Source organism: Rhinolophus sinicus, chromosome 3 (assembly GCF_057876585.1).
Source record: "Rhinolophus sinicus isolate RSI-liver-muscle chromosome 3, RSI-T2T, whole genome shotgun sequence".
Taxonomy (NCBI): Eukaryota; Metazoa; Chordata; class Mammalia; order Chiroptera; family Rhinolophidae; genus Rhinolophus; species Rhinolophus sinicus.
Genome location: NC_142503.1, coordinates 188,025,312 through 188,051,837, shown reverse-complemented (window position 1 = coordinate 188,051,837; position 26,526 = coordinate 188,025,312). Strand labels below are relative to the sequence as shown.

The 26,526-nt window shown below is 35.6% G+C and overlaps 2 long non-coding RNA genes across 2 annotated transcripts in view; one reads left to right on the top strand and one right to left on the bottom strand.

Moving 5' to 3' along the window:
* LOC141570518 (uncharacterized) overlaps positions 1 to 26,526 on the top strand; it is a 203,451-nt gene that overhangs the window by 72,900 nt on the left and 104,025 nt on the right. The gene's annotated exons all lie outside the window — the stretch shown is intronic.
* Positions 15,364 to 19,121, bottom strand: LOC141570812 (uncharacterized). The gene is made up of 3 exons (XR_012495265.2): positions 19,055 to 19,121; positions 18,728 to 18,805; positions 15,364 to 16,283 (listed from the first exon to the last, which is right to left on the bottom strand). It is a non-coding gene; the product is annotated as an uncharacterized LOC141570812 (long non-coding RNA).

The following is a 26,526-nucleotide window of genomic DNA, read 5'->3' as shown; positions in this document are numbered from 1 at the left end:
TGAGTATATGTGTGTAGTTACTATACTCTTCATATTTGTATCATTTCTGTGCCTAATCATGAGGTTATAGTGTCTTTTTAAACTTTTTTTTTTTAACTGTTCATTCCATATTGCCTTTGTCCTTCATCTCCATTTGTATTGGTTCTTTACTTGGTGGAATGGCTAAACCACTATTCCTAGAGTGTCTATGTCTTCGGTAGACATGTTTTTATTGGGTTAGTTTTCCACTAACTTTTACTACTGAGACATGGGAATACTAAGAGTCACCCCAGAAAATCCCCTGGACTCTAAACATGGATTCTCCTGACCACACAGTGTAGTACCAACCCAATTTCCCCTTGATAAACAGGGTCAATCTTCCAGCCAATGTAGTAATCCCTGTTGATACAGTAGCATGAGAAACTCAAAATTATAAGGTGGTGATCTCATCCTTCACCTCCAAGGAATTGTTGTATCCCCTGATGACAGCATTGTGCCCTTAAGCACTAAGGAAGTCTAACCAACAGAATCCAAAGTTTCCAGGAAAAAAAGAAAAATTTGCAAGGGGATTATTGCTGTGTATTCTTTCCACACTATCAAGCAATTCTTCGTTCTCAGTAGACACTGACTGGGTATCCTACAATTTAACTCAATCTTTACACTGTCTACCTGGAGAGGGTCAGATTCCATAGGTTAAGGGCTCAGCCCTACAAGACCACTCCCCTGTTTCCTTCACGACTTCAGACGTCAATTGCAAGTCCAGGTTGTCATCTATACTTCTGATCGACTGGTGGTAGATGGGAGGTTCCCGCAACCCCCTCTGTGAGTTTGATTAAGTTGATAGAGTAGTTCATAGAATTCAGAGAAACATTTTATTTACTAGGCTACTAATTTATCATAAAAGAATATCAGGATACTAGTTTATTATAAAAGAATATCATTTAGGAACAGTCAGATGGAAGAGACACATAAGGCAAGGCATGTAGGAAGGGACATGGACCTTCCATACTCTCTGTGGGTGAACAGCTCTTGCAGCATCTCCACGCGCTCACCAACACAGAAGCTCTCCAAATTCCACCCTTTTGGTTTTTATGGAGGCTTTACTACAGAGGCATGAGTAATTAAACCGTTGGCTGTTGGCAACTGATTCAACTTCCAGCCCCTCTCCCATCCCTGGAAGTCAAGGGAGTGGGATTGAAAGCTAATCCTGTGCTTGGTTTCCCTGGCAACCTACCTCCATTTTTAAGTGAGGTCCAAAATTCACTTCACTTACATAATATCAGGTGTGGTTGAAAGGGGTTTGTAATAAATATCAAGATATCTTTGTCTTATCACTTAGGAAATTACAAGGACTTTAAAAGCATTGTGCTAGGAACAGGGACAGAGATAAAATGTATATTTCTTATTATAAATCACTATATCACAATTATTAAGTAAGAGTGAAGGAAGCCACTTCTACTTCCACCAATTGGTTCCTCTAATTATATATCCTAGCTATGGGAAAAATAGCAACGTTACATTGATAGGCAACCCATCCCCTAAAATATTATGCTAACTTTTCAGTGTCTTTTATCCACACTAGCATTGTATCTGAGTCTTCACTAAGCCATTTCATCACTGTATCAGGTCAACTGCTTCTGGGTGATGAGATACATGGTAATACCAGTAAATTCTGTGGGCATGAGTCCATTCATTGTCATGCTTCTGTGTTGATCTGAGTTTCTTTGTCAGAAGCAATTTTGTGGGGGATGTCATGACGATAAGTAAAATATTTTATAAGTCTATAGGCTGGCAGAAGAATTGTGGGCAAGGAAGTCAAATGCATATCCAGAATGCATATTTATTCTAGTAAAGAAAGAAGTTGTTGCCACTTCCACGATGAAAGAATCCAGCAAATTAGTCTGTCACTGGGGGGGGGGGGGGGGCGGGGGGCGGAACTGGCTTGTCCCACATGGGGAATGGTGTCATCAGGGAGGCCTCAGTGTCTGTGTCTGCTATGGTTACTATTGGCAGTCACTGGAGCCCAGAGCAAAATTAGTCTTGATAAGGAAAAGTCAATGTTTTTGACTCAATTACATTCTTATTAGTCACCTACTGGTATATTATGTACATATTCTTCTATGTCTTAATTCTATAAAAACAAATTAATTGAACATGTTATTTGTAATGGACATTGAGTCTGTTTTTATGGCGTGTTTTCTTTGTGAGTAAAGAATGACATCAGTTTGAGTAAGCTGTAAGCTTGCTTTCTGATCAAATCAGTTCTATCTTTGAATTGAATATAAAACAATCTCTTTTACAGTCTGGGCTTCTAGGAAAACTATAGTACTGGTAGTCTTAATTATTGGCTGCTGTGAGCCTTTACCACTTACAATTTTATTCACTTATATCGAATTAGATTTGGAATTTTTATTCTATTTTGCCCCTTTCATTAGAAACACTATGATTGAGGTTTAACTAAATCAGCTTCAGGCTGTACCAGGCAAAGTCGAATTGACTTTGCACAGCTTGGCTTCTTCAAGTCTTTGGATAATTAGCTATGAACAGCTAGTTCCTGGGGCTTGTGGTCCATCAGGCTATTTTTAAATGTACTCATGTGTCAAATGAAAACACCATGAGGCATAGCCCATGCATTGCCTTCCACCATTTTGACTTTCCCTTGGCTTTTAAAATAAACTCCAAATCCATCTTCTATAGAAATAATTCCTAAAGAAATTTCTACTACTTAAGGCATTTTGTGTGCTTTACATGTAACTAATTTAGGATCTTTGTATATATGTACTGATTATTTTTCTTGTTCATTCCTGTTCTTATGTTTATTCTGCTTCTCTCACCACCCCTCCTAATTCTAGATTCTTTATCTATTTAGTTATTTACTATTACGTGAGCTCTCAAGGGCAAGATTTTGACTATATAAAGGTGGTACTGAAGCAAACACCATCAGCTTCAAAATCAGTCATATTTGCAATGTAGATCTTCAGTTACCTTATATCACATGACTAAATATTTGTCAAAAGAAATAAACCTTTAATGATGGACTATCATACGAGTACATTATCATTTTGCATAATTTTTAAATAGAGTCCTCTACAAATTTATCACAGGAGATTTATAGCTACCACATTTCTCCTAAAATAAGACCTAGCTGGACAATCAACTCGAATGCATCTTTTGGAACAAAAATTAATAAAAGACCCGGTCTTATCTTATTTTACTAAAAGAGTGGGTATATATAATATATGATATGATATGATATGATATGATATAATATAATATAATATAATATAATATAATATAATATAATATAATATAATATAACAATACCGGATCTGACATTAATTTTTGCTCCAAAAAATGCATTAGAGCTGATTGTCCAGCTAGGTCTTATTTTCAGGGAAACAGGGTATCTATTCACATAATTGATAGGCGTCAGTATTATCAATTATGTTTGAACTTTATATGTATCTTCATATTTATTATTCTTTCTGATTCTTTGCACAGACTTTTTTTTTTCATAGTAGGCACTCATCCAACATTTGTCAAATATACAGTAACATACATTTTCCTAAAGTTCCACTTAATTTCAAAAATTACATTGATAGGTTTCACATTCTTCTCAACTGATTACCCAACCCTTCAAAACAAGCAAGCAAGCAAGCAAGCAAACTAACAAAACCTGCTTTGAGTACATTACTTCTCACATAAGAATTGTGGGAAGGGGCAAGATATTATCAGGACATTTCCAAGAAAATATTATATATGGAAATGAAGAATACCCACTTTCTGGTGCTAATCTGATAACACAAAAGAAAAGTCAAGTGGGAGAAAAGTGTCTCTCCCAGATTTTTAACTCACATCTTTGAGGCATTTGCCAACAAAATATTGATATTCTTTTGATGGGATGATCTCACCTAGGCAGGCTCCCAGGAACCTTGCTTGCCTAACATAATATGGGACATAAATACCTGGTCCAGGTGGTCTAGGAAAGGTGTCAAGAAGAAGGTTTAGACCCACTGTTGCAGGTTTCCATCTTATAGCATATAACTGCCATTGCATCTACTCTTGCAATCTTATTCCTCTCCCATTTCCAGACGTTATTTCAGGTGGACTCAGAAATTGGTAAAAAGGTTTCTGATAACAGAGACTATAAGTCTATATATACCATATATTTTCATATTGATTTTATATAATTGAGCCTTTTATCATACACTGTTGTCTTGTATTTTCTTTTGCTGTCTTATTGTACCAATAAAACTACAAACTGATTGAATACACCAAACTTGGTTTATATATTTTTTGATGGGTGGTTCTTTCTCCACCTCTATTTCTGAGTTATTATAAGCTGGTTTCAGTTGTTAATAAGAAATTAAAAAAACACACGTTGTTAATTATCTTTAGTCTAAGAGTTCTTTAAGGGAGGTATTATGTTTTATTCATCTTTGTATCTCCAGAGCTTATTATGGGCCTATTGTACATCTTACATGCTTAACACACACCCTTTGAATAACAGGAGAAGTAAACAAGTGGATGGATGGATGTCTAACATTAGTACTATTGTGGACTGTCAAAGACCGTCATGATAATAAATGCATGGTAATGACAATTACATAGAACCTAGCCTTCCAGAGCTCTGCAATGACAAACTTGAATCTTGGTCTCCACTACTATCTGTCTTGAATAAAGACAATTGATGATGGGCTGTGTTTCTGTCAATATGTGGTTATAATCTTGGCCTTGGTCTGCTGGGATTAGACAGGAGTAGGAAGGACTTAAGTTTCTGCCCTAAACAAAAGAAAGACTGTATATAAGATGAAAAGAGAAAGACATGTCCGTGCAGAGATTGGAATTGTGGGACAGGTAAGGAGCTGTCTCTTCTATTCATTAACATATTGGTCTGGGCAGCTCAGAGTGAATTACAGGGAGTAGTGTGGGGGGATATATAATAAGTATTGGCCGTCATAACATTGAGCTAGTGGCTCTCCTGCTGTCCTTTGGAATTTTTGTTTGAAATCACAGAGGTTCCTTCAGCATGTAAGAGTGTCTGTTTTATAGGGGAATGGCTATTAATGAATGTCCTGGTCACACTAATAATAGTGACAGAATTCACTGATTCTTTATTCCACATTTTAAGACAATGTACTCATCTCTTCGAATGCCTAAGAAATTGTGAAATATTATTACTGCTGGCCACGTTAATGAGACCAAAATATTTACAATGGTTTTGGCTGTGTTTTTTTTCACATTAGGTGACATGCTCAGAGTCACCCTAGAATTTGGAAAGTCTACAACTTCCATTCTGACTTTGGTATGCCTACATGTACGATTCACTGGATGCATACAGAAAATTTTAAGCCCGCGGGCAGTAATATGAACTGCCTATGACAACGATTTTAATACCTATTTTCAGTTTTTCCTCATTTGTTTTCCTTCTATTTATACCACTGTAATCCCCAACAAGCCATACTTGTCTCTCATATTATTTATTCTTTCAATATAGGGGACAATTACATATAATTAGTTGGATGACACTACTCATTTGCTGGTGGAATTTGCTATGAATGCATTTGCTACTTTGGGGAGTTGCCTTCTGTTTCCTGCACCACTGCTCTGATGCTGTTTAGAGAGAGACCTGTTTTTTTTTGTTTGTTTGTTTTTTTCTCCCCTCCTTATTTATTGCTTCATCGGTCCGAGACAGGAAGCAAGCATATGAAAATCAGTATGCAACAGCCTGTGAATAACTATCACAGGAGGCAGAAAAAGAATTGCATACCAATTAAAAAACAAACACCCAAATAGGCACAAGGTAAGCTTTCAACGACATATTTGTGGGTGAAGAAATCTAGGTGAATTTGTCAGTCTCTTGTGATATTTTATAGGAACCATCATTTGATGCCTTGGAAAATATAATTCATGTAGCATCTTATTTCTCCACCATCCTGTGTTCCACATAATTTGATTTTCCAGATGGCTGAAGGTCACTACCTTGTTACTAATCCTTAAAATAATTAGTATTTACTAAAAAAATAATGATTTTTAAAATTATATTGGTCTTTATCCTGCCTTCTTAAACAGAGGTTACAGAACATAATTGTACTTGCTGTGAAATTCTCAAAAACATGATCTTAAGCCAAGCTATGCCCATAGGAAAGACTCTGACCCATTAGGGCTTGAGGAATTAGAATTAATGATCCAATATTTCTGGAGTTAGATCCATGTGGCAGCCTCTCTATACGAAGAAATCTCTTTAAAAAGTTGGCGATAGCCTGCCTTTGAGAGCTGCTGTTTAAGCCAGTAGGCTGTTTGGGGGCATAGCTATCCATCTTGCCATCCTGCAAGCATGCAATCTCATATATGCTGATCTCTCCTGAGTGCTTATCTTGGTCACCTTCCTGATTTATTTCCATCCCAGGTTTCTGTGCCTTTGGATTCCTTTGCCCATAGCTCCTTTAGCTTGTGGTCATATTTATCCTTGACCTCCTGGGCTGACTTCTTGACTTAAACACAGTAATCTCACCTTACCCTCTCTATGAATTGGGTCTCTAATATACTTTAGATGAGGTTATTCCAATTGCTTATAATTAGAATATAATTGCTTATCATTCATTCCATTTTAACGTTGGTAACGTGACAGCTTTTAAAGGATCACGAGGGCTTTCTTTCTTATTGAACTGAGTGTGCTATATTCTCCTCTCATCCTTTAGGTCACTCGATGCAATTGACCCCTCCCATAATCTACTACTCCTATTTTACTCAGTTGTTATTGTTTGTCAATAACTGACGTTTGACCAGTAGGAAACATTTACTAAAATGTGGAGAAGCACTAGAGTTGTTGAAAGCAATGATTTGTAACAGATGAGGAAATGAGGCACATTAAGAAAAGGAAACTCAAATGCAGTTCAGGGAAACAAAGAGGTTGGTCTGGAGATTCAACTAGAAACCGAGATTAGATCCCAGGATTCCTAATTCACACAAATACTATTTCTGTATTCTGCCATTTTAAAAGATTTCGTTCCCTAACTTCCATCTCCCTCATTCCTACTTTTATACCTTCCTCTGTCTCCTTTGTGACCTCTTTTCTGAGGCCTACCATTATTAGGCTGTTCTCCAAGTTTCCAAATAGATTGTCAGTATATACTCATATATCTGAGGATCACTCACACCAGAGAATTTATGATTTAGGCTTTGGTGTTAACAAGTCCCAAATCTGATTTTCCATGTTTTCAATTTGTTGGTCTCCTTTTCTGTATTTGCCACTAGCCCTTTTGTACTAAAATGGCTATATGATTTAGACACAGATTGTTCATGGGAGAACACATTTTTACATATAAACTGATTTTACCAAAATTTGTCATTGAAGCTATGTTTCTAAAATTTCTACCTGTATGTAACATAAGTTTAACAAATATTTAATGATAATGATGGCAATACTGTTTTTATCTGAACTTTTTTCCATGGTAGCTTTATAAGTGATTCTATAGGAAATAAAAACAATGAATAAGTTGATTAGTTGTATGTGACTTTTCTGGAGCTTAGGTCCATTTTTGCTGTGGCAGATTAATATTTTTTTCCAGTGAATTAATTTTCTGCACTGTGGGAAAAAAAATGACTAAATTCCACCCAGCATTCTGTTGGTGTTAAGTCAGTTTCTATAATGCCAGTGGGCTAGACGTATTTTCTAAAGGTGTCAATAAATTTCTGCTAAGCAATTTTCCCATTTTTTTTTCCCATCAGAGACAAGAAACTCCAAACAAATCAACATGTGTTTGATGATACTCTCAAAATGCAGAGTAAAAGAGACCAGGTTTAATCCCAGCTTTGCCCTTTGCTTATTGTGTAATCTCAGAAATTTCTTTAATGTCTCTGTGACTTTCTTCTCTTATTTAGAAAATGTGGACAATACTGATTGTGGGACTTGATTGAGTGAATGCACATGAAATCTGTAACACAGTCATTGTTTATGGAATGAGAAATCTCCAACTTTTTATTTCCTTTATTTTATACTTTTCTAAGAAACATATAGCAGATAACACTTAACAAATAATAAGCTATTGATTCAATTTGATGTCATAAAATATGACAAAACATGCAAAACACTATGGGAAGAAAATATTTTTTAAATGAATAGGCTGGTTCTTAGCTCTAAGGAACCTAAAAGCAAAAGTATTTCTGTATTTTCCTAATGCTTTCCTTTTGTAATGGATCCTGGAAACACACGGTGTTTATTATATTGGTTTCAGCTTCTCACTAGGACTATAATATTTTTCATCATTAACTTATCAGCTCTTCCCTCCCATTCGTCTTCCAATTCATGACCACTTGGCACCATCACAAAAATCACTTCTCATAGACATTGTTAAATTTCATTTTATTTTATGACCACAGACCGTACATCTGTCCGTTGGCCAGAAGTCTTACCGTGTTTCCCCGAAAATAAGACCTAGCTGGACATTCAGCTCTGATGCGTCTTTTGGAACAAAAATTGATAAGACCCGGTCTTATTTTACTATAACATAAGACCATAATATGATATGATATGATATGATATGATATGATATGATATGATATGATATGATATGATAATACCTGGTCTTATATTAATTTTTGCTCCAAAAGATGCATTAGAGCTGATTGTCCGGCTAGGTCTTATTTTCGGGGAAACATGGTACCTTTAGTCTGTTACTGGGGAGTAGGAAAGAAATGTGGAGGGCAGAGGACCTGCCTTTATTTCTAGCGATGAAACAACTCAAATTTCCTGTACTCTTAATGGTAAACCTGATCTCTTAGTACCAGTCATTAAGGACAGCCCTTTTCCTGAAGCTAGGGCAGGGAAATATTCAATAATGTATTTCCTGTGTTCCTGCATCTCAATCTGAAAACAGAAAGAAGTTAAACACTTTGTTCAATCATTTATTAAAATGAAAGCAGCATCCTGGGGCTACAGGAACATGGGGAGCCATTGCCATGTTCTATTTATTTTTGGCTTTTGTCAATTGTACATGAAAAAGGCCCTAGTGTGCAGTCCCTTCCTGCTGACATTTCCACTAGGTAATTTACCTTTTGCTCCACTCTTTTTGGAAAATCCTCCAGTTATTTTGTGAGAGAAACAATAGGTACCTTTGCTTCAGTGAACTTTTTCTGGAGTTTAATGACCTGCTCTGACTAGACGCAGCCTCCTCGCTCTTGTAAGAAATAAAATGTTATTACTAATACCCCTTTGCTTAGCAATTGCTTCCCAAGGCTCAGTTTATTTCAGCTTTGCATCATTCTGTACCAGCTTCTCTCATTTTTCCTTTTCTGTGGATGACAGACATATCTGGAAGGATTTATTAGCAGTCAGTATAGCATTGTTGATGAGCTTAAGGGGTACAAAGTGGGGCAGTGTATATTTTAATTGTACAATTACCGTGTGCTAGATTTATGAGCATGAATTTCCCTTACCTAAGTCTCAGTTTCTCTACCTGAAAATGAGGAAAATGAGTACTTGCATTATATGCCTCGGAACGGGGGGATTAAGTGAGATAATGTAAGTAGAAGAGTTGGCATAGTATTAATGCTTAGTAAATACGAAATATTTGTTGTTTTCAAGATTATTAATAATAAATACTATAATTTTAATCATTATTATAAATAATATAGCACTCTGGTTTGGGGAGTCTGCCAGAAATAAGGCTGGCAACCTCAGTCATTTCCTTCTGCAAAACCCTTACTATCTGAAATTGGGGGAAGAAAGACCGAGAATTTTGGCTGGTGTGCATGTGTGTATATGTAGTGTGTATTTTTTTTTTCACTTAAGTATAACATACATCTATAAGGTCAAATTAGTCATGGATATACAGCTCAATGGATTGTCACAAAACGTGTCTTTGTAACCATCACCCACATCAAGGACTAGAACGTTATCAGCACCTAAGAGGCCCTTCTTGTCCCTTCCTAATCATTGACCCCTGTCTTCCCTGAAGTCATCACTGTCCTAACTTCTAGCACCATATATTATATTTCCCTAATTTTTGAACTATAAGTAAACTGGAATCATACATAATACACATGATATTGCTTCTCTATATTTACTCATATTATAAATGAGGTTCATCTATGCTGTTGTGTGAGGCAGTAGCTTAATTTCACTGTTTTTTTTTAGTATTCTTTTGCATCATTTATTCAATCTAATGATGATGAATGATTGGACTTTCTCCAGGTTGGAGCTATTTCATATAATGTCCTTTGAACATTCTTGTACCTGCTTTTTTGGTAAACATGTGCTCATATTTCAGTCAACTGTATGACTTGGAATAAAATATTGTATATTTAACCTCAGTGAATCCTGCCAAACTTTTCCAAAGTGGTAGTACCAATTTACCATTTCATTAGCAGTGTGCAAAATTTCCTTTCACCCACGTGGTTGTCTACACTTAGTGTTGTTAGTCTTTTTTATTTTAGCCATTTCCATGGATTATTTTATTATAGTTTTACTTTGCATTTATCTGGTAACTAAATAAGTTAAATTCTTTTTGATATGTTTATTGACTATTTGGGTATCTTGTTTTTTGAATGGTAGCTTGTTTGAGTTTCTTGCCCATTGTAAAAATTACATTACCAGCTTTCTCTTTTGTATCTTCAAGAGTTTCTTATATATTCTTCATACAAGCCCTATTTTGATTTATGTATTGCATACTATCTCTTACCACTCTGGGGCTTGCCTTTTTAACTGTCCTAATGTTACCTTTGATATATGGACATACTTAATTTTGACATAAACCAATGTATCCATTTTTCATTTATGTTAGCATTTTTGTGACATATTGAAAAACTATTTCCCATCTCAAGGCTATAAAGATATTCTGCTATCTTCTAGATATTTTATTGTTTTATTTTTTTCACATTTAGAGTTATAATTCATTGGAATTATTTTTGTGCTCATTATGAGGGAGGGGTAAAATGTAATCTTTTTTCCTATATAGATATCCAATTAACCAACACCTTACATCATTTATTACAAACAGTCCTTCCATCACAGCTCTAAAGTGCTATTTTTTGCATATATCAGTTACTTGTATATGGAGGGACTATTGATACATGTCTATCCTTACTTCAATACCACACTGTTTTAATTAATATTCTTTACAAGTTGTGCTATCCAATAGAATGATTCCTCACACATTGTTCTTTTTAAAGACTGTCTTGGTTCTATTTGCCCCTTTGCATTTTCATTTAAAGATATTTAAGTTTATATATTATGGACATTTTCAAGAATGTGCAGAATTTTAAAACAGGATAATGAACTCCTATGTTAACATTACCCAGCTTTAGCAGTTGTGAACTTATGGTCATTCTTGTTCCATTTACACTCCATCTGTTCTCCACCACCACCAGGTTATCTGGAAGTGAGTTCCATTTATAAACATTTCCATATGCATCTCTAAGAGAAAAGGAACCTTTTCCCCCTATACCTACAAAAGCATATTATACCTGAAATATTATTTAATATCATCAAATATTTAGTCAATATTCAGACTTACCTGACTACCTCACGTTTAAAAATTGAGTATATTTGAATTAAGATCTAATAATGTTGCTCTATTACAACTAACTGATGCATCTTTAAGTTACTTTTAAACAGGTTCCTCTACCATCAATTTTTTCCTTGCAATTTATTTATTGAAGAAATCATGTTATTTTTTTTCCTTTGGAGTTTTTCCATTGTCTATTTTAAAAAGTTTATTTAAACATAATTTTAGACTTAGAAGAAAGTTACAACAGTAAAATAAGAAATTCCTGTATACTCTTCACCTAAATTGCACAAATATAAACATTTATCACTGTAGCGTTACTATTCTTTCATTTTTTTTCCTTGGTTTCTCTCTCCTCTTTATATTGTTTCTGAAACTTTTGCAAGTAAGGTGCAGACATGATTCCTTTTACCTCAAAATATGTCAAAGTTTATTTTCATACAACATGGAACAATGATCACATTCAGGAAAATATCACTGGTACAATGCTATTATCTAATTGACACAACTTATTCTAGTTTCACCAAGTTCAAGACTAATATTTTATCTGTACTAAAATTCAATCCAGGAGGATATACTGAAGTTAGTTGTCATAGTTCTTTAGTCTTTTTAATCTGAAACACACTGAGATGTTGTTTTTGCCTTTCATGATCTTAGTACTTTTGAAGAGAACTGATCAGTATCAAGAGCAATGAAAGGTCTGAGCTTTTATACCCTAGATGAAAGCTATAAGTTAACTTGCCATAGTTTTGTGGACTTGAACAGAAGACGCAAGATTCCTGGGTCAGAGACAAAAGACTGTTACAGCACAGGAGACAATATGAGCTTCATGTTTGTGTCAGTTCTTCATGGCCCCAATCTCATGGGACAATGCAGAAGAACACTGTGAATACTGGTCAGCAGTGGGCTTGTGTAACAGCTGAGGAAACTCAAACTTAGGGAACCCAAATCTTTTTAAATGGACTACAAGCAAACCTATCCTTTGTTCCAAGGGAGACATAGTCTTTATTATATTGGACAGTAAACAGATCTTCCCCCTTAATCTTGAGTGAGACATTGTCTCTATTTTCCAAGGCTCTTTTCTATAGAAACATCCTTGGAAAGATAGTCCACAACAAAAGACAGTTTGAGTTTTGTCTGAAAAATGTACAGAACTGCAAGAGACACATGGAAATGTGTCTCCCCAAAATATGCACAGCTCTTTTCTTGACTGTTTGCATCTAATAAACCTTTTCATGAGTATACTACTCTGTCAGCCACTCTAATTATAATGTAGCCATAGAGGTGGGCAACAAATCCATTCAATTTGTCTCATACAGTGTTTAATTAAGGCTACCATCAACAGGGTTCCAAGCAGCAGGATGAGGCCAATTTGCAGTATTGACCTCAATCATACCACCTGGGGTCATGGACTGACCCAGGCAGCTGAAACCCCCCCAAAACAACAACAACAACAACAACAACAACAACAATAACAACAAAACCATCAGTCTACCTTATAAAGTCAGGTAGCATTTTCCTTAAATTTTTATATTGACTTTTCCACTTGGTGCAAGGCATGAATCAAGGTATGATAGTATGTATTAACAAGCACACAGACTATACCTTGACCTGCCAAGAGGAAGTCTTGGTCTAGTCTGTCTGTCATTTACAACCATGACCAGTGAGTTTAAGCTGACCTGAATGACTTTCGGGGCTAGGGTCGTTTCATTGATGACTTCATATGAAATAAGGACAGATGTTGTGCCATCTTTTCTAATTGGATGACTCCCACTGTAGGAAAAATTGACAAAAGAGTGCTCATCAATAAAAATTCTATTAAAACTTAGCTATAAAAGATGTTTTAAAAATGAATTTTTTGACAGTTATTCCACCAGTCTTTGTACATGAACATGATTTTACTTGTATCCGACATGAAAAGTACACATTTGTGTGAATTCCTATTTGTGTGCATTCCTATTGATATCATTTTACTTATATATAATTAACCTGGGAAGGCTGGGTTTCTCTTCCGATTTTTCGAAATATTCTCACACTGCAGATTTGATAAGTAGGCTAGTTCTCACAATAATATTGAGTCAATTAAAAACATGAAAAATGCCAAACACACATACTGGTTTTTAGCCTTCTCATTTTATAAGGTGAGAAAAACTTATTGTTGGCGTTGCCCAGAGTCAGCTTGGAAACCTCAAACCTAGGTCGAGTGCAAAAGATATTGTATTACCGTGATTTGGGGGCCTGAATTTCAGAAAGAAAATATAAAAAAATGATTGCAGAAAAGACATAAGCATAAGTCCTAGGTGTGTAAAGACAAAGCTTGAGGTAATATATAAGATAAACACACTTTATTTAACATAAACACTTGGTTATTTTTCATCAAGTAACAAAGAACTTTAAGATCTCTAGCTTTTTCAGAAATTACTTGTTAAAAAATTATTTAGGAGCATACAAAAAAAAGTCACAAAAATGTAAGTCTCTTATGATATTAAAAAAAACACACAAAAAACAAGAAAAATAAACCTGTTATAACAGAAAGTAACCGAATTCTAGTTTTACCTTTTTATACAACTGATATAACATTTTTTCTGTATTAGCAAGCTAGTTCTTCATCTTATGAATAAAACCATAAAAATTGAATCAACTTTGTAAGCATTTTATACATTTTAATGCTTCTTTCATACTCGTTATTTATAAGTATTTTAAATCAAGGTGAACAAACATTACTACCCTTCAAATCTTCTATGTCTTAAAAATGCTGTTTACTATCTTATTTTCACCTACTCCCACAAAGAAGCAATTTTACCTTGACACAATTATACTCTTTTACTCAATAATATATCTATTTTATTTTCACTCATATATTTTTTGCAGCTATTGTGAGGAGCACAGTTCTATCCAAACATAATAGCTACCACTTTTAGCCAAAGCAATTAACTTCTGTTTCCCCACAGCACAGAAAAAGCTGGAGGCAGGTAAGTGACCACACTCAGTTATATCTAAACACTGATCAGAGCAACAGAGATCCAGGAAAGACTGACACGTGAACACACGTTATATATTTCCATTCAGTCACACACGTCTGTTTTACGTTTTTTAAACTGGTAAATGTGAATGTGTATCCCAATGTGACCCAAGGCTGTGTATTCATCCTTTCCAATCTTACCTGTATTCACTTTATAATGTATAAAAACAAGAGGCAAATGTGTATATTTATTATAACTATGCTAGCAGTCCAGAGTTTCTGTCAGAGATATGACAAATTGTTCCTGAGATGTTGCAAGGGGATTGAGTAAATCATTATGATTGATAGCATTATAAGAATTAACCCACTTTTATAAGCCATTACTTATAATTTAAGTATTTGAAAATGTAATTGTTACTCTCATAAATTTTAACACTAATTGAAAACAATGCAAGCTATTTGGAATAGTAAAATTACTTATAGTGCATTTAGTTTGTGCAAATTAATTTTTAATTGGAAAACAAACCCAAAATCTTGAAAAATATTATTCATGTTTTTAATAAGACATATGTTTTAAAAGTAATATTTGTTCAAACATTTACCACAACTAGAAATATTACCTAAAATTTTCCCACGATGTTATATACTAATTAATAAAAAACACTTGTGATTTTTCTTAAAATATTAAAATGTTTTCTGTTCCCACGCTTGTTGTACTAACCTTATATATCTATTTTATTCCATTGCTTCTTAACTTGGGTCAAAACAATCAACACTGTACTTGCAGAAAAATGACAGAACCAACAAATAAATTCAATGGTTAGTTCTTAAAACTAATTGAAACCAATAAACTAATATATAAACTGTTTACTAATATTCAAGAAACTTACTCTCATAAAACAAACAAACAAACAAACAAACAAACAAACAAACAACACTATGACCTGTAGTTTCACAAGTGAATTCTACCAAATTCTAAGGAAGAGATCTTCAATGTCCGTTGCCTTTAAAAAAAACAACAATATTAAAATAAAATGGGCATATAATAAGCTGCATATCTTAAGTGTGCAATTTGAGAAGTTTTGATATGCATATATCATACATATGCCTCACATGCGTGATACGTGTATACACTGTGAAACCATCACCACGATCAAGATAACCGTCACCACAGGTGTCCTTGTACTTGTTGATAATCCAACTTTCCTGCTCCTCTTTCTATCCCCAGGCAACCACTGATTTGCTGTCTGTCACTAGAGATTAATTAGCATTTCCTGAAACTTTATATAAATGGAATAGTATAATGCATATTCTTTTTTGTTTGCCTTTTTTTTTTTTACTCAGTCAAGTTATTTTTAGATGTATACATGTTATTATGTGTATCAATAGTTCATTCCTTGGTGTTGCTGAGTAATATTTGATTGAATGGATTGATCATAATTTATTTGCTTTCATTTCTCTTGAGTAAATGCCCTAGGGGCCATTCCAAGCTTTCTTTCTTTTCCCCATCAAGATATAGGCTAATCATTTCCTCAATACTTGCTCCTTTTTTTGTTTTATAATAAAGTTCTCACCTGGGCATCCTTGACCTAGTTCAAAGAATTTGTGGAGTACAGTAGCTCAGTTCCTTTCAAATGTTTATGTACATAAGAATCACCTGGACATCTTTTTAAAATATAGATTCTGTTTTCATATGTCTGGAGTAGGGCCAGCGATGCTCTATTTTGAACAAGCTCCCAGGTGACGCTGGTGGTGCTGGTGCACACACCAAACTTGGAGTAGCAAGGTTTGGGTTGACTTTCAAACCGGGGTGACCTCCAAAGTCATGTAGAAACCTGTTGGGAATATATAAATTTACAGCAATATACTGAGATCTGCTAAATCAGATCCTGCAGCAAAGTAGAGTTTGTAAGTTTGTACTTTTACAGTACTCTTCTTTTTGGAATCCACAGGGGTCCAGCATGATGCTACAAGGAACTAACCACTAGTGGGGCATGTTCACTGACCAGTCAGAAAGGGTATGGACTATGACAATCAAAGAGGGTCCTCAGGGCCCCTGCTCCCACGGGCATTGCTATTTTCGTTTCTGAATATGGGGAAGTGGGCTGTTCCAGGTGGATCTTGGGAAGACTAGGGGAATCCTTTTATTTTTGGCCCTAGCACTCAGAGCAGGGAGTCAGGGAAGCTGTTATTTACTAGGTATTATTGATACATTTCAATATTTTATTAACTGGTTTGACCAGCTTAATTCCGGCTGTATATTGTCGATTTAAGGGTTGGAACATCACAACAAGAAGCAAAGCATTGGTTCCCAAATTTTTGGTGAATCAGGTTGACCAAAGGAGCTTATTAAAAAAGGGAGATATTCACAGGCCAACAGCCCCTAAGATTCCAGGTCAGGTAGTGTGGGGTAGGGCCCAGGAATCTGCACTGTGAACAAATCCCTTAGATGATTTTGATGCATGTTACCCATGACTTAACACCTGAGGATCCCAAGCATGAGCAATGAAGCAGTTTCTTTGGAAAAAAAATATAGTTAAATTAGTTTAGTAGTTGGCAACTGTAAAATAATTAAAATCAGTTGAAAAATACTTTTATGCACCTTCCTTGTAAAATTCTTTAACAGTATCTACCATTTAGTACTGTAACAGAATATTTTCTTTTTACATTTTCTTTTTCAATTACAGTTGACATTCAATATTATGTCGTATTAGTTTCAGGTGTACAGTATAGTGGCTAGACATTTATGAAGTGATCCCCCCAATTAGTCTTGTACCCACCTGGCACCATGCATAGATACTACAGTATCAGTGACTGTATTCCCTATGCTGTACTTTACATCCCTGTAACAATTTTGTGACTACCAATTTTTACTTCTTAATCATTTCACCTTTTCCACTGATTCCCCCCAACCCTCCATTATATATACCCAAGGAAATGGCCCTTTTCTCATTTTTGCTTCTCAGCTTCTGCCTTAACATGTAATGGTCCACTTAAGTATCACTTTTGTGTTAGAGAGTAAGAAAGGCTGCTGAAAATCCTAATGTTTGAAATGGGCTATAGATAAAAACTTTAAGTTCCAGAGATGCTTTTTTAAAAATGTGAATCTAACAGTCTTGAGCCTCTCAGTGAATCAGTGCTCTTCTGAGATTCTTCTTCCCCCTCCCTCAATAACATTCTGGGGCTGTAGTGCGTTTAGGAACACTCTCCTATTTCCAAAGAATTTTGTGCACATTCTTTCTACTGCTTTACCCCTCACTTATCACTTCTCAAAATTCAACGGAGGAATAATCACACCAACATAAAAAAGGGTGCTTGGAAAAAACCCAGCAGATTCAAGCCAGTCTTACCGCTCTCACTTGAATGAAAATCTCAGGGGCCCGTGACCCTGCACTTGAGCAAATATTATGGGTAGATCTCACACACAGGAATGTGTGAGGACCCTGGACTTAGCCCTGTGCAGTATAGCTTCTAGGGCCCCCACTCTACCAAATCTCTCTTGAAATCCCTATGGCCAGTCCTTGCCAAATCCCACAGTATCCTTCGCAATCTTCTACCATCCTACCCACAAAACACTCTTTTCTCACTACTGTGAAGAGAATGGCTTTGCTTTTCAAATCTGTATATAATAAAACTGAAGTGGAAGAGGACGTTGGGAAAATAAGAACTCACCCTACCTCCCACCCCCAACTCATGCTTTATGAAGTAAGTGTAACATGAATGGTAGGTCTTCGTGATTGTTAAAGGCTATTTACTATTTTCCTTAAATTTAACGTAACACTCATATCCTTTGGCATCAAACCAGTTCTCTGACCTCAGCCTCATTTGCTGAGTCTTTTATATCTCATCACCTAATCACAGGCATTCTTGGTGATTCTGCCTCACCTTGGGAACTCAGAAAAAGGAGGATACACTATTATTTTCCCAGAAGTTTCCTCCCATGGTTTTTGTCTTAAAATTATTTCCTTCCTATGTCAAGGTTCTGAACTGATGTTTGAGACTAGGAAGAAAATCTCTTCTTTCCTTTGAGGAAAGTGTCCCCAATTCTTTTTCACCATCACTGGGGCTGCCTTACTTGGTCTTGACCTTTAAACTTTGGCTTGATGCATTATTTGTCACCAATCTGCAGCCTCTTATTTTTCTCACTAGTTATATAACTGCTGCAGAAGATAGCTTATACTCTGTGAAAGCCACATTCCTATAAAGCTTTATTATTTTAAGCTTTCTTAATATGAAATTCTCTGAAATATTATTTTCAAATTCTATTTCGGCCACATACCAATCTTGTTTTCCAGCTTTGCTTTTGTTCCTTTGCTTCACTCTGGCTTTCTGGTATCTCACTTGCCCTGAGCACATTCTACAAAGGAATAAATGGTTTTATGATTAAAGTCGAAAGGGTCTCAGATCTCCTCAGAAATATTCTGAATTTTACGCATTTCATCTCACTGCAAGATCTGATATTTTCTCAAATGTTCAGTTACTTATTTCAAAGTCTGTGATGTCTTGATGTATGTGTATGTTAGTTTCCCTCCCCCCCCCCTCGTTTCCCATTTGCATCCTTTGCAAATTGCATGCACAGCCCAGAACTAAGAAACACACTCCCTACCTGAGAGAAGAGGTGGCAGCTTCTATCAGGCTGACAAATGATTACTTCTGAGCGTGACCTGTACCTACCAGTGGTTTCAAAAATAAATGACTGTCAGAAATTTTTATAATTAAATGAAATGTCCACAAGTTGTTCTAAGGCATGTGATTATAACAACTGACCACTAAGTCTTTTAAAAGTCTGTAAAAGTATGGTGTAGAAGTTCTTACTTGAGGAAGAGATTTCTGCCTGCAGGTCTGTGGATAAACTTAACTTCCCACAAAATCATTTCTAAACACATCTTTGACATACAGCAAGAAAATAAAATTTTTAAAAATGACTGTATCCTACTCCATGAATAGCAAGAAAAGTCTGAAAACTGATACATCAAAGCTGCACAAACAACAAAATGATAACACTTTGGTCTGCTCAGTGAACAAAATTACCTATGATATAGTTTTCCTGCCCTTCTAACTAGAACAGCAAAATCTAAATGTTTTCCAGATAAACTGACAAGTTCTGAAATGGATTTTTCCTTTGGTGGGTAGAAGTGGGAAGCAGAGAACAGTGACTTGCTTGCTTTTCTATTTATATTAAGGCTATTTTTAATCATGCAGTATAGGGCTCATAACATAATATCTTTTCTCTTTTTCTTATCTAAAGCCTACCTCACTCTACTCTTAAAGGGCAGTGTTAGAAATCTTGGAAACATTTGAATTCCCAGACTGCATTGCCTTTCACTTTTATTTTGAAGGATGAAGAGATCTCAGCTAGGAAGTACCTGGAGACTTTCGGAAGATCCCTCAAGCAGAACAGTGTTTAATATATTACCCCTTTTTGCACACGAGGTATGCTTTAGTGGCATTAAGAAAATATTACCTTTGAGAGGTCACCTGAGCCAACTGCTCACACATAGAACTTTTCAATCGGACAGCAGCAATTTCAGGATGTCTGGAACTTACAACCCACTTTCACACCGTAAAGGGCGGGTTTTCAATATTTAGTGCCAAGCTCAAAGAATGGCGCAAAGAATAAAGAGTATATAAGGAAAGGATAGGGGACAAACAGACAATCGGCTGCCCAGATCTGAGCCACCAAACTCCCTCATCACTAGCACCTCGGTTCTATCAACACTGTCTCCACATCTCTCACCTGTCTCCTCTTCTTTTTTCCACCAGCTTCATTAAATTCTGTCCATATACTCCACTTACACTGTTTCCCAATTTATCATAATAAAGCCCAGATCTTATCATGGCCTTCCTGCCTCTGGAAGCTTTTCATGGCTTCCATTCACTTCCAGTCTGACTCTAAACCTCAGTCTATTCTCCCGGCTTTGTTCTTACACTCTGTCTTCTCCAATAAGGCTAAATGACTCCAGGCGACTGGTGGACCCAAGCCATGTGCTTGGCCAATTTTGCATTGATGACTAGTGCCCCTTTAACTCTAAAAGTGACGTCATTTGGAAAACAAATTTTGTGGTCACTGTATGTGTCATCTATACATGATATTGCAGTTTCCCATGAACTGTTTTCCAGACACAGTTTCATTTTCATCTAAACATTCACAGGAATTTATCTATGCTTTATCTCATGCAATTATTTTTTATGACTTTCTTTTTCTTTTTTTGTTTTTATATTTCTTTCCAATAGTTATATATTATGGGAAGAGAGAAATTATGGTAGTGTTTATGGACTAAATGCTTATGTTCAACCCCCCCCTCAAATTCACACGTTAAAATATTAACCCTCAATATGATTGTATCTGGAGACAGGGCCTGTATGGAAGTAATTAAGGTTAGGTGAGGTCATAAGAATAGGGTGCTGATCCTACAGAGTTAGTGTCATTGTAAGAAGAGACCTGAGAGCGTTCTCTCTCTCTCTCTCTCTTTCTCTTCCTCTCTCTCTCATGTGAGGACATAGCGAGAAGGAGGCCATCTTTAAGCTGGGAAGAGGACTATCACCAGAACCTTACCATGCTCATACCATAACCTTGGACTTTGAGCCTCCAGAACTGTGAGATGGTATTCTGTTATGGAAGCCTGAGTTGACTAATATAGTAGTCTATAAGAATTTGTTTTTCATAAACATGGTTATATACTTAAAGTATCAAGGACAATAGCTTGCCCATAGTAGGTTCGTACACACACACATACATACACACATACACACATACACATGCATACAAGTGTGCACACACTTCTGTTGTTCAAATTATAAGATTTTTCAGTTAGCTTCAGTAAAACTGTTGTATTTTAATAATCTACCTGGATCAGTTGGATTTGACTATTTTGTTTGCTGTCCTGATAAACAGATGTTTTCCTTTCAAGGCAGTGATAGCTGAAATTTATATCCTTAGGTAGAAGTGTGACCTGAGACATTGAAAGGTTTATAGTTTCTTAAGATATACATTTTAATAATATATATTTGTGAGAATCAATTATATGCATAAAAAAGAAACATTCATTTTCCCCCCAATCATTACCACTTTTTATTATAAAGTTGTGAGCCTCTGAGGAAAGAAACCACTAAAACTCTAGGTCTGCCCCATCTCTACATTAAATATTTAATAATTTCTCTTAGTTGTAGGTATATTTCAAGGCAATTTATCCTGGGAAGTTCAAGTTGGAGTTATAGCTTTTGCTGTCCCTGAATGGCTTATGCTTTGCCAGCTGCTAAAGCATTACAGACATTCCATCCAGGTCTTACTGGCTTAGTGAGCACCACAGAGCTAAAAGCCATCTTAGATACTGAACTATTTGGGCCCTTCTTGTAGGTATTAACACCTCGTTAAAAATGCTTACAGACACTCAGATGTCACAGTCACCAAACATTTAATTTCTAGACTCCCTATCAAATTCTGTCCTCCTAATGATTTCCTCAATTTATGGATTTTGTTTCCACAGTAGGAAGGTCTAGGATATCAAGTACTGATTTTATGTTTGTTTAGGTTTATACTCCTGCTTTCGAACTTGTAGTGCAATGCATGACTGGCCTGTTAATAGACAATAAGAGATACCATTTCACTAATATTATAATATAGACTATCCATAAATTACTAATTAGCAATAGATTAATGCAACATGAACATACTGTTAAAACTAGGGATTGCAATTATTAAATATTCTTTGTTGATTTGAAAAGTCACTTGTGTGGCAACGTGTTGTCTCCAGGTCATTGTTTTGAGCATATTTCTTCCTGTGCTATAGACATGCGGCTATATTTTCCTCTTAATGTGGAATTTTTCTAATTTGGGCTATGGAACTTTATAGACATTACTCAGGATTATGCTAAAATGGCAGTGCTTTCAAATGTCTTTCTCTGACTAATGCCTAATATGTTATCTAATTGATGAGGAGAGGAAAGCGAGTTTCAGTAGAATAAGAACATTTTTCCCCAAGTACTTCTATCTAAATCTGGCATAATCTGAACTATATATCTTTAGGATTACTGTAAAAGACTATAGTAACCTTTTCTTTAAAATGTTCTTGCATTTTCATGTGGTTTCACACTGCCAGTTCCTTTGGACCTGATTCAAAATGTCAAAACTCTCCTGTTTCCACTCTTGACTTAAGATAAATTGTTTCTTAGAGAAACTTTGCTTATAGGTTTTAAAATTTTTTGTCTAAGCTTCTGAAAAGAACAGGCCATGATTTTAAGTGAAATGTAAAGACCATCAGTTTATTGACACAGATTCTTTTCTTAATGAGTCAGAATGTCAAAGCTATGGTCAGGATGAGTTTCTATTAAATTGTTTAAATTGTAACGTATTATGTTTGCCCCAGAAATAATTATGCTAATTATTAAAATTGGATTATTATATAAGAAAACACTTTAGGAGTTTTACGGCACTCTGTGTTATTTTGGTTAAAATGTTACAATCCGCCCCTCCCCAAAAAATTCTTAAAAATACTCATATGTATATGAATTAAGGAAAGGTTAGTGATATTTTAAATTATTCTGCCCAGAGAAACAGAAGAAACCACTCTAGAGAAATGGACTAGGTATTCATGAATGGACAGCATGGATTTGGCTCCAGTCGTTAGAAACGACCAAGAAGAAAAGCAAATTTCTTGGATTTAGGAACATTATCACAGCGCCTCTGAACTGACAAGACCAGACATTTCTAAGGTTGCTGTAAGAAACTAAAAAGACATGAAAAGACTGAAACATTCTATCAGATTGCAAAGACTCTCCCCATCTTTATTATTTCTTTTTTATGGAAAAAAATCAATTTATTGCGTCCAAGATTTTAAAAAAAGAGAATATTAGTGTTTCCTTGGAGCACTGATAGTATGGTATCAAGATAGATTATTTTTTAAAATGTCTTAAAGGCACCACGTAAAACTGATTACATTATATTTTCAATTATTAACAAGTAATTTGTCTCCACAATAAAATTTACATTTGGTGAATATTTCATCAAGATATTTAGACCAATTTATTTCTCAGCCTCAGTAGCAAGGGAAGAGCTACTCTAATGTGAGCAATTTAATTTAATCTGTTTTATCAAACCATGCTTAACATTGAAATAATAGCCCCTGAGATTCTTTTCTCTCAATTCTGTAGAAAACAATTTATTTTTCTAGGCTGTGGTGAATCTGAAATAATGTTCCCGGGCTGTCTTTTTTTTGTAGTAAATATCTGTTCTCATAGGCTAATTAAGGAAATGTGCTTGCAGCAAATCAAGCACCATAGATTACAAATTACTGAGAAACTTCCAGGAATAAATGACGGAGTGAATTAAAGTGCCAGAGACACTCCCTTCAAAGTTTTCTGTTGACATATCCAGGAAATAATTTAAAAAAGAAAAAACAAAAACCTCAGCATTCACAACTAATGATAATAATTTAATGTGTACCATAAACTGTTAGAATTTACTTCAAAATTCTAAAGCAGATCCCAGGATTAAGAGACAAGACTTATAAGAAATATGAACACTACCTGAAAGGAGACCATTTGGTCAGGATTCAATTCAATTCAACAAACAAACAAGAATACCACAAATGACTTCTGAACCGGACGTTGGGAGGACTCCATAGTCAGTCTTTAAGTCTAGTTTCAAATGCACTTTCAAGATCTCTGCCTTTTAGGAGAGAAACCTGTGGTCAAGAATGGAAGTGACATATTCCGAGGCATTCTACTATTGATGTTTTTACTAACCCATAGCTTTTGTCACAAATCCAGTAGATCTTTTTCCTTTCATCACGAATGAATAACACACATTTTTATACATTCTGCATGTTTAGTTTGCAGTGGAGAGCTAAAAGTTGTTGGTGCCAAAGCTGTCCTAGTTCTGGAGCTACTGAAGAGGGAAGAAGCTACCTCCACAGAAACTTGGCTCTGGCCAAGGCCTTTGGATTCTTGAAATATATTAGATGAATGAGAGTTAAAAGAGCCCTATAAACTTCAGTCCGTCTATCCAAAGTTAAGTTCAACAGTGATTGATAACAAACGATGCTTATCAGGAAGGAACTCTGTTCTCATATCCCAAAGAGTTTCCAAACCAACCCTTGTCACAAGCTGTATGAGACTTGGACAAATTATTCAGTCTCATTGAACTCAGGTTTAATATTGTTAAAGCTGCATATCTCTTAGCATTATGGACAAGAGCAAAGTAAATACATTTATAAAGCTCCTAATATGGTGCCTGGCACATAGTAGGCACTCAATCAATGTTTCTCTTAACATCTACATGGACATTTTCATATATTTAATTGGGTGTTCATTTAAATCATCTCATCACTTTGTTATGCACATATTCAAAATTAGCTGTATTTGCATTGGTTTCATAATGGCTGATGGCAGATATGAATCTTTAAGCCTCATTCACCATGTGGACTTTGGAGGAGGGATGAGCAATGTAACTTTCTTTGTAATAAATAGGTTTCCTCTTCATCTTAAACTCTTACTCCATTCAGGATGAAAACAACTACTCCAGTGTTTTCCTTTTATTCAGGAAAAAAAAAAATTCAAGCAATGTAGGCTGCTTCTTCTCCGTCATTTCTCATCAGAGAAGCATTTAATTGCAGGTTGGGAGGAACACATAGCATCTTGTCCTCAGGGGTTGTGTGTGAACATTGGCTTGAACTGCTTTATGACATTATCTCACTATCTGCAGAAATATTTGCTTCGTCATTTGGATTCTGGTTATATAGCCTTTCCTCTACACACTATAAAAGACCACTCTGATGCTGTTGGCTCTTAGTATCCTGTCTGCAACACTATAACTGCATAAGATGACCTGGGTGACAATTTATGTCCCCTCAACGTGGATGAGAACTTGACTTGGGCTATCCCAAGCCACTTCCCTGGGATCTCCATGCTGCCGTCTGTATTCTACACAGCAATGTCATGGTGAGCTGGAGAACTCTGAGAAGCTTGCCAGTTCCCAGGCAGTCAGGCAGGAAGGGGGCATACCTTCTTTTATTTGTAAGACCCAAACCTCTCTGGGGTTCTATTCCTCCTCCTAGGGAAGGGGATTGGCTGCAACTTCACCAACATCTGATACTCTGGATTCCCCTCCAGGTCTCCTTTCTCTTTCTTTATCTTAAAGGATCTTTTTCTAGCCTGGGTAGTGGTGATAGAATTGGATCATGTATTCTTCAAATGGTACTGACACTTGAATGTGGCCTAAACAAAAACAAGAATTTGATGTTGGTAATAGTTTTGCTTAGATTAGATTTCCTTGGGGCAAACCAAGGTCTCATATCTCATGGACCAAAATGGAGCAGGTATTCTGACAGGGTAAAAAGGAACTGTACCTGCAAGTGTCAGACACATAGACGAATACTTCAAAATATTAGCTTTTTCCATTTCCCTCATTAGAAAAAGAAAAGAAATGCATCCTGAATTAGGACAGTTTTATTTCAACCATCACTGCTTTGAAAAAGACCAGCCAATGGACTCATTTCAAACAAAGCCAGATGTCATTCTTCTATTTTTCTCTAATGGATAGATAAACAAATTGGGAAATAGATACTGTAACTGGAATCAATCAACTCCTAAAGGATTCATTTGGCAAACCAAAAGGTATAAACTTGATAAACATCATGTTGCCATCCATGCAATAACATAAAGCCCAAATAGCATACATTCAGATTAAAAATTGCTTGCATGGAGTGATTATGACTTTTGGATGTGTGAATAATTAAATATTTGTACATGGGAAATGATAGCAGATTTCAGTTCATTAAAAAAAAGTCTTTTATATTCACACGAGGGTGGTAATACTAGTAGTCATTTTACTAAAAGCTAACAATTTACACTTTCTCTGTGTTGAACATGTTTCCAAGTACTTAATATGTATTAATTCTATTAAGTTTTACAACTCATTATTATTCCCATTTTGGTTGCCAGATTTAGCAAATAGAAATAAAAGATACCCAGTTAAATTTGAATTTCAGGTAAACAGGGAATAAATTTTATGAAAAGCATGTCCCAAATATTGAATACAAATTATTCATTGTTTATCCAAAATTCAGATTAAATTTGGCA